The sequence below is a fragment of the Lygodium microphyllum genome, chromosome 5, assembly GCF_053477565.2.
Source record: "Lygodium microphyllum isolate KBCC chromosome 5, Lygodium_microphyllum_v1.1.10, whole genome shotgun sequence".
In the NCBI taxonomy this organism is placed as follows: Eukaryota; Viridiplantae; Streptophyta; class Polypodiopsida; order Schizaeales; family Lygodiaceae; genus Lygodium; species Lygodium microphyllum.
The window spans coordinates 31,204,659-31,214,644 of NC_141139.1; the positions used below are offsets into that span (position 1 = coordinate 31,204,659).

At 38.5% G+C, this 9,986-nt stretch overlaps 1 pseudogene; it reads left to right on the forward strand.

The window, feature by feature from the left end:
• Positions 1-578: 578 nt before the first annotated feature.
• LOC148035655 (pyruvate dehydrogenase E1 component subunit beta-1, mitochondrial pseudogene) lies at positions 579-1,211 on the forward strand (annotated as a pseudogene).
• Positions 1,212-9,986: the final 8,775 nt, after the last annotated feature.

Consider the following 9,986-nt stretch of genomic DNA (forward strand, 5'->3'; position numbering starts at 1 on the left):
GACGACGATGATCATGGGTAGTTGGCCCATCCAGAGGATGCGCAGGATCAGAGGGGGTGGATGTCGTACTGCTGCACATCCGAGGTGTGAAATCCACCAAAAAGTTGTGTGTGTGACATTTGTTACTTTGTACATATTTAGTCGTTGTGTTTGCATTTTTGTTCTGCGTGGGCAGTATAGTGGAGAGGGAGTTGGAGCAAGAGGAACTTATCTGTAATGCTCTAGTTGGCATGTATGCCAAGTATGGAAACCTACCAGATGCTGATGCTTGCAGAAATATTCATCTAGACATGTTTATTGAGAATACCATGATCTCTATGTACGCCAAGTGTGGAAGCATTATGGAAGCAGAAAATTTGTTTCACGGGCTAGTTGAGTGCGACATCGTTCTTTAGATTTCATTGATGTCTGTTTACTTAGAGAAGGATTTGGAAGAAACCTTGTTTCAAGCTTACAAGAAAATGCATGAGGAAGGTATTAGTCTCGATCATCAAACATTCTCCATTGCCCTTCAAGCTTGTGGTACACTAGTACAGAGTGAAAGAACTTTGGCAGTTGTAAATAGCTGTCAAGCCGATATGATGCCTTTGGACATTAGTAGAGCATTACATGCTGATGCACAAAAGTGTAGTTTTCTCTTACAGAAGTTTGGGCCAGAAAGGGTGCTTCATACACCCATTACTGAGGCAGGATTTACAGGCATTGGTGTAGGGGTAGCTTTTCATGGCCTAAAACCAATTGTAGAGTTTATGACATTCAACTTTGCCATGCAGGCAATTGATCACATCATCAATTCTGCAGCCAAAACAAACTACATGTCTGCAGGGAAAATTTATGTTCCTATTGTCTTCAGGGGTCCCAATGGAGCAGCAGTTGGTGTTGCTGCATAGCACTCACAATGCTTTGCTGCATGGTATGGATCTTGTTCAGGTCTTAAGGTTCTTAGCTCGTACAACTCTGAAGATGCACGTGGTTTGTTGAAGGCAGCTACTATCAGGGATCCTGATCCAGTTGTATTTCTAGAAAATGAGCTTATGTATGTGTGGGAGTGGCTAGGCCCGCTTTTCTGGTTAAAAAGGGGGGTTATTGTAGGCCACTTGGGGGGAAAGAAAAAGCAATGAACGTCTTTTTGGGACCTGCTTTTTATCAGGTGGAAGGAAGCTAGAGGACAAGGTGCAAGAGATCTTAAGGTCAATCAAGAAATGGTTTGAGCAATTGCCACCATGGATTATGACAAGTTGTGTGACTAATCAGGGGAGAGACGAGTGTCAAAGCTAGCACCAAAGCTTCCCAATGCCCCAATGATGGCTTATCTGAGTTCGCACTTGTTGGCCGGTCCAACGTTGGCAAATCTTCAAAAGGAATTTGCAGAGACTTCCAAGAAGCCAGATATTCGAAGTGGATGGAGCAATTTTACGAAGGGGTTTTCCTCCGTTCAAAAAGTTTAGTTGGCATGATGCTACTGATTGATGCAAGCATACCGCCTCAATAGATGGATTTGGACTGTGCTGATTGGCTGGGCCGCAACAAGATTCCATTAATAGTAGTTTTTACAAAGTGTGATAAATCAAGTAAAAGCGAAAGAGAAGAACATCCTGGAGCAAAGAGCCTTGAAACACCTTGTCCAGAGAGCCATCGGCATGGTTCAAAAAGGTTTGAGTATCCGAGAAGTCTATGATTTATTGCATGGGACATGATCAGAATTCGAAGCGACTGAGCAAGCAAATAGTTGACACTCCGGTTTATGTTCTTTTGTGTATCAGAGTGTAGCAATGCCATAGCAAAGTGCTTGATTTAAGTTGGTAGGTACATCCTAGTGCTATTGGTCCTACTCAATGCTGGAGGTACAACTAAGTAAACACAACAACAGGCACTCCTTGCTACCATCTTGTAGCCTAGTCTGTATTTGATCCTTTGGCTCAAATATATACACAATACTTAGTCGATACCTGATACATGCCGAATTGGTACAATGCCTATAGATTTTTGGTTCAGAATGCGATCCAAATCAAGATTGAATGTGGAACTCCTTTTATTCCTTTAAACTACAGAGATCTGCAGATCTACAGGGTCTCAAATCTTGATTGATGACAATCCTCGATATGCTGTGGACTGTGCTTCGCGTGGCATTGAAGTGCTTCTCTTCGATTACAATAATAGTTACCCTTGGAGCAAAAGTGCAGATGGGCGTGTTCATCCTCTTATAACCAGAGTTCAAGATTGGCAAGAAATCGAAAACAGCTTGTTTGCTCGTGCCTATGAGAGGAACTAAAAAGAATTTTTGTCAAGGAGGAGCTGAAGCTGATGCTAAGGGGTGCAGAGTTGAGGGGAGCCAATTGAGGCCTGCAACAAGCAAAGGGAAGGACAAAGAAGACAATGGCTTGTGAAGCTTCAAGAAGAAGAAGGAGTGCAACTTAGCCACAAATGGCAGGCCACAGCAGAGCAGAAGAGGAATCAAGTGTGGCTCTAAATAGTGTTGGAAGAAAATATGTATTCCATGGCTGAAAAACAGTCAGCAAACAACCTGCAGAGTGTTCCTCTCTTAAATAGCAAGAGTCTAGTCTTCAGCTTACAGATTATCTTGGTGCTTCTTATATAGTACTGATCAACGGACAACTTGTAGAGTATCTCTTCCTAAAATTAGTCAAGGTCCTCTGTGGTCGTGACTTTGCTTTCGAAAACCCTTCGACAACGTATACCTAAGGTGCAATGGAGTGAGTAGGTGATCGCTACCGAATTCCTTTTAACCAATGAGAAATTAAGTTGCAAATCATTAGTAATTAAGTCATTAATGCATGATGAATCAAATTCATATCCCAACCCTGCTCAGACTGATTTGACTAACTAGACTAGGGGTCTCTACAAATGCAATTCATTGTTAAAAATTAGATGATTTGTGGCACAAAGCGCATGCATGCATGACTTTGGGGGATTCATTATTAATTACAGATTAATTATGTGTATAGCATGTGTGCACGTGCATTGTGGATTAATTTTAGAAAATTAGGTGGATTATTGTGCCAAAGTGCTTATGCAACGGCGGGGGTTCCTTTTACAATTAACGGTCGGGTTCATTTTAGTTACAAATTTAGGAAAGTGCATTGTGTTAATTTTGTGTGTGCAACGGTCGGTTTTTTTTTTAACAATTACCTGTGTATTATTGTGTACGTGGGAGAGGAGGGAAAAAAAAACCATGGCAGTGTGTGGACACCCGCAAGGTCTGAAGCACACAATCCCTCATCCAACCAATCCGTAAGAGAGAATCCTAGAGTTCTAGTTGGATCTAGTAGACATACAATAAAAAGGAAGAACCAAAATTTTCTTGGAAAAGTCTTGAGAATAGTTGCTTCATCTAACCTAAAACTTGTGATCACCATTAAAGAAATTGTGAGAATCTTGAATGGGGATTAAGTGAGAACAAATTATAGAACCAGTCCGTAATGTGTAAAACTAACAACCTCATCGAAGGAGGGTCAGTTAAATTCTCAAAACAAGAAAGTTGGCATGAAGTCCTTGAGTGTTGCCCTACATGTTTTTGAGTCTTGATGTTTTTTGTTGAGTTTTAACATTGCATGTCGTCTATACAAACATTTATCAAAAAGTTTTTTGTGCACTCATGTCCCAAAAAGCTGCATCGCATCTATTCATTGTTGGTTGGAAAAGGATCAATGGCATGTTTGTGCACCATTCACTATTAATTGTGATTGGAAAATGATTGTTTATTATTAAAAGAAGTGTGTGTACTTGCCAAGTTTTTCAAAAAGAGAGAGAGGAATCAACCAATCATAAAGAATCAAATGAGGAAACTGAACTTAGGAACCAAACAAAACCAAACCATAATAATACTAGTACAAAAGGGGAAACATACTACATAATAAAACCTAATGACTATACAAGCTAGGAAATATGAACCCTAGCTTGACAAGCATCTAAACAAAGTGTTTTTGACAAGAGAGACTGCTACTTTGCAGGATCTCATTAGCATCATCGAAACCGCTACTTTACAGGATCTCATAAGCATCATCGAAATAATCTACCTAACTAACCTTTATATGGGAAGGTAAAGGATAGCCAATAGGTTAAACACCCCACATATGGAAATGCTCAAGGACCTTCTATATGTAGTCCTTCTATGACAAGTAAAGGATCCCCTTAGAGAAATCATGTGTGATGCACATACCAAGAATATGTGAGGCATGTCCCATGTCCTTCATCTCAAAGCTCTTCTTTACTTGACTTTTCAAGGCATTGAACTCATCATGAGTTCTCCCAATAATCAATATATCATCCTTATAAGTGCTAAGATAATAAGGCTGCCATTATGAGCCTTCTTCCTATAAAGACACAAACCCATATCACCACATGTATATCCTTGTGAATACATGAAAACATCAAACTTGCGGTAACATTCCTCCGTAGGTACTTGCTTAAGGCCATAAAGGCTCTTTCTCAACTTGCACACTAGGTGTTCCCTACCTTTTTCCTCAAAGTCCTTAAACTGCTACATATAAATCTCATCATACAGGTCCTCACATAAGAAAGTCATATTTACATCCATCTGATAAAGATCCAAATCTAATTGAGCAACCAAAGCCAATATCAAGCATAGGGTAGTCATCTTGACCACAAGAGAGAAGACCTCATCAAAATCAACATCATGCTTCTACTTAAAATCCTTTATAACCAATATGGCCTTATAGGTCTACTTCGGGTATCCAAGGGTACTCTTTAACTTGTACACCCACTTGTATGGCAAAGCACCCTTTCCACTAGGTAAAGGAACCAAATCCCACGTATGACTTTTGTACAATGGGTCATACTCTGACTACATGGCTCTCTCCCAAGAGTGACTATCACCTCTCTACATGGCCATAACATAGTCCAAGAGAGACTCATCAGTATCTGTCACCATAACATAGTCCATCGAGGGTGCAAACCAATCAGGATGATGTTTGTTTCTAGTAGACTGTTGCAAAACAAGCTATGGGGTCTCGACATCCTATCCAACATCATAATCATGGGCCACTAGAACATCAAGTGCAAGCTATCTAGCTAGCTAGATGGTAACAGAAAACTCCCCCTGAAATATCACTTTGTGTATCTTTGCATATCTCAACTACCTGCTCGAGCTACTTATGCATCTTCTCCTCATGGAAAATAATATCATGGCTACAGATGACCTTCCTAGCTTGTAGATCCCATTGTCAATATCCCATCTCACCTACATCCTCATAAGCAAGAAAGATGCATTTCACTGGTTTAGGATCTAGCTCATTATGTTCATCCTTGGGAACATGGCAAAAAGCCTCATATCCAAAGACATGCAAATGAGTATATAATGGATGTTTTCTAGACCATATCTCCTTAGTAACTTGACAACCAATAGTAGTGCATGGGAATCTATGTATTAAGTATATGATAGTAGTAACTATCTTAGCCTAAAAATGTTACTGTAAGCTTATCTAGCTAAGCATACTTGGTGCGCAGATCGGACGCAGGTAGCTCACGTAGTGAATTCCCAAAGGTCCCCAAGAACAAAGCACTCTACTTTTTAGCACAAAAACCAATGTAAAAACAAGCACGACATGAGATAAGAGACAAATTGGGTTGAATCTCCCCCATGCCTTGTGTGAGCGCTTCACAAAGCATGTATTTAATATATATTTCCAATCTTTTTGCTCAAAAATAGCCCAATTACAAAAATATGACAAGCTTTTAGCTTTTGAGTTTGCTTTCTACCAAAAATAGGAAAATAAAGCTAATGGACGGTGCCCAAAAAGTCTGGCACGCCCAATCTCAATGTCCAAATAAAAATAACATATCCAGGCGCATAAGCGCATACAAAATAATAATAAATAATCGATGTCTCTATAGACATAATCAAAATATAGGCATGGCGCCTATCAAAATATAGTCCAAAGGTCGAAAACCCGCTAGACTCCAATGCTTTCCTCCGCCACTGCTGCTATCTCTACACATCAACTGAAGCATTCACAATCGTTAGTAAAATAACACAATTAAACCGACAAAAGTGAATACCTAGCAGTCTTCAGCTACATAAATAAATCAACTGGTTAGAAATAAATCCTAACCTTAATTTATTACGAGTGCGCACTCTAAACTCATAAATGTTTATTAATTTAATATGCATTTTGCGGAATCACCCGCTATGGAATCACCCATGTACACACTAAATTAATGAAACGTCCGAAAAGGACAGGCGTCCCCATCAACTTCTCGCACAAAGAATCCTCTTTGCGTATGAGCCCCGGTCATCTAAGTTTACGGAATCCACCGTAAAACCTCACGGAATCCACCGTGGAATATGCCTCCTGGCATCATACCCCCGGGGTGGGATAGCAATTGACCTCAATTGCTATTAGCTCAATGTGGAGCTAACAGAGTGGGGAAAGCATTTAGGTCTCTAGCGTGCATCCATTGTGCTTCTTCTACAGGATGGTTCTTAAATTTCACTAGATATCTAGAATACCTTCGGCCAGTTCTAGTGGTCATGTAGTCAGTGTCTATAATGGCTTCTGGTTCAAGTATTTCAGTCTCTTCTTCTAGTAAAGGTGGGTTTTCATAGACAGGGTGGATAGGTAATTGTCCTCTAAATGGTCTCAATAAACTAATATGGAATGTATTATGAATTTTCCAATGAGATGGCAGTTCTAGCTTGAATGCATTGTCATTAATCTTATGAATGATTCTAAATGGTCCGTAGAATCTAGGGGCTAATTTAACAACTGGATGTCTATCTACACTTTGCAGTCTACGCTTTTCTATTCTAAGCCAAACATAATCATCAACTTTGAAATTCATGGCTTGTCTTTTCTTGTTGGCTTGTTTGGTATATGATTGTTGGGCTTTAGCAATCATATCCTTGACCTCATCAAAAATAGTGTTATGCATAACAGCAATATCATCGGCACTTTGTATTCTATTAGACAAAGATGCAACAGGTGTAGATAATCTATGTCCATAAATAACTTCAAAAGGTGCTTTCTTTGTAGATGTGTGCGGTGTATTATTGTAAGCAAACTGTAATAAATGCAAATGAGTATCCCATGTTTGAGGTTTAGAGATAGTGTATGCACGTAAAAGATCTAAAATAGTGCTATTTGTGGCTTCTGTTTGTCCATTTGTTTCTGGATGAAATGCAGATGAAAAATCAATCTTTGTGCCTAGATTTGAAAACAGTGTAATCCAGAAATTATTACAAAATCTAGAATCTCTATCTGAAATAATCACTTTCGGCAATCCATGGTTAGTAAAAATAGTTTTCAAAAATAACTGTGCTGCTTGTGATGCTGTTAAAGTTTTCTTACATGCAATGAAATATGCTTGCTTACTAAATCTATCTACAATTGTCCAAATCATGTCATGGTTAGATTTAGTATTTGGTAATCCAGTAATGAAATCCATAGATATATGTTCCCAAGGTTTAGATGGAATAGATAAAGGCATTAATAACCCATACTGTTTACCATGATGTCTCTTTATTCTTTGACAAATCAGACATTCAGAAACAAAATTAGACACATCTGCATCCATATGCGGCCAATAAAAATCTTCAGTTAACATGCGTAATGTAGAGATGATACCTCTATGACCTTGATATGGGGGACAATGAATTTCATTTAGAACAAAAGATCGGAATGGAATAGTAATACACAGTCTCTTTTCAAAGAACATAAATCCATCATTATATGACAATGAATCAACAGGAATGAAATTATTTTGAACTAATTTTTGCCAATCAGAATGAAAAGTAATATCCTGGTGATATGTGTCTTTCATAGCAATCAAAGAATCAAAAGATATGATAGAAATGTTATGAGTTGCAGGTCTTCTACTTAATGCATCAGCAACTACATTTTCTTTTCCAGGTTGGTATTGAATGATAGGATGGAAACTTTGAATGAATGAAGCCCATTTGATATGGCGGTCAGAAATTTGGGGTTGGCTAAGTAGATGTCTAATGCTTTGCTGGTCAGTCTTTATCATGAATTCTGAACCCATTAAATAATGCTTCCATTGTTTCAATGCTTGAACAACTGCTAAGAGTTCCTTGTCATAAGTGGAATATTTGAGCTCAGAGGGTTTCAGCTTAGAACTAGAATATGCTATTGGATGGTTATCTTGCATTAACATGGCTCCTATTCCTGATCCGCTAGCATCAGTCACAACTAAAAAGAATGGTCTGTTAAAGTCAGGCAATTGTAGAACAGGGGCATTGGTCAATGCACGTTTAAGTAAATCAAAGGATTTCTGCTGGTTTTCAGTCCATTGATAAACAATGCCTTTCTTAAGAAGTTTGGTCAATGGTAAAGCAAATAATGAGAAATTACGTACAAACTTCCTATAGAAACTAGCAAGACCAAGGAATGAGCGTAATTCATGTACATTTTTAGGAATAGGCCAATGCAATATGGCGTCAATTTTCTTAGGATCAACTTTTATTCCTTCTTTTGATACAATATGACCTAGATATTCTATTTCTGTCTTAAAGAATTCACTCTTGTTAGGATTTGCAAACAATTGATTTTCTTTCAATAATTGAAAAACTAATGATAAATGCTCATAATGCTCTTTTTCACTTTGACTGAATACTAAAATATCATCAAAGAAAACAATCACACAATATTGATATTTTAGAAAAATACGGTTCATCATTCTACTGAAAGTGGCAGGTGCATTAGTTAATCCGAATGGCATAACTAAGAATTCGTAATGGCCAAACTGTGTCCTGAATGCAGTCTTAAATATGTCGGATCTATCTAGCCTCACCTGATGATATCCAGATTTAAGGTCAATTTTACTAAATATAGAAGATCCTTGCAGTTTGTCCATAAGGTCATCAACTCTAGGTATAGGATACCTATTCTTTACAGTGATCTTGTTTAATGCTCGGTAGTCAATACACATCCGATAAGTATTATTCTTTTTCTTGACTAGGAGCACAGGTGCACCGAATGGAGAACTGCTAGGTCGAATTAAACCTCTATTTAGTAATTCTTCTACTTGAGTCTGGATTTCTTTTTGCTCTATTTGATTGTGCCTATATGGGGCTTTGCAAGGTGGTTGTGTGCCAGGTATTAGGTCAATCTTATGGTCTTCTGGACGTGATGGAGGTAAACCTGGTGGTAGGTCTTCTGCAAAACAGTCCTTAAAATATGCAAGAAATTCCTTATGCCTAGGGTGCATATGAGTTTCTTTTGCGTGCAATTCATTCACCCAAATGAGATATGATTTAGTATTCTTGCGTAGTGCACGTTTTGCTTGAGTATGCGAAAGCAGTGGAAACATATGAGATGCATGCATACCAAATAAGGTAATAGATTTTCCTTGAAAATTAATATTCATTGTGTGCGTAGAATAATCTATATTGGGATTATGTTGGTGTCTCCATGGCATTCCTAGAATAATGTCGCTAGACTGTAATGGGACAACTAAGAAATTTCTTCTTTCAATATATGGACCAATTTGAATTTCTAGATCTTGAACTTCTTGTGTGCCATTGTACCTAGTGCCTAAAAATGCAGCTTTTATGCGATAGTGCGTAGGTACTGTATGCAATTTCAATTCCTTTACCAATTTTGCTGAAATAAAGTCATGCGTACTACCGTCATCATGCAATATAATTCTTTCTTTTCCATGCACCATACATTTCATAGTCAACAATGAATTCTTTTCCATGCACCATACATTTCATAGTCAACAATGAATGTAAAGTAGGCATACCTGGTAAAGTGTCGGAAGTAGTAGTAGGATCATCTTCTTCTTCAGTGAAATCCGGCATATCCTCATGCTCGTCCTCGTCCATAGCTCCAAGGTAGTTGATATGTGCTGATGGCTTCTTTGAATGACAATTTGCTGCGAGATGGCCTGGCTGGTGACACTTGTAGCATACGATGGGCTTGGCTTTGGTCACATTATTTGCAATGGCTGGGAGTCTGGGTATATTTGGATTTGCTTGTTGGATA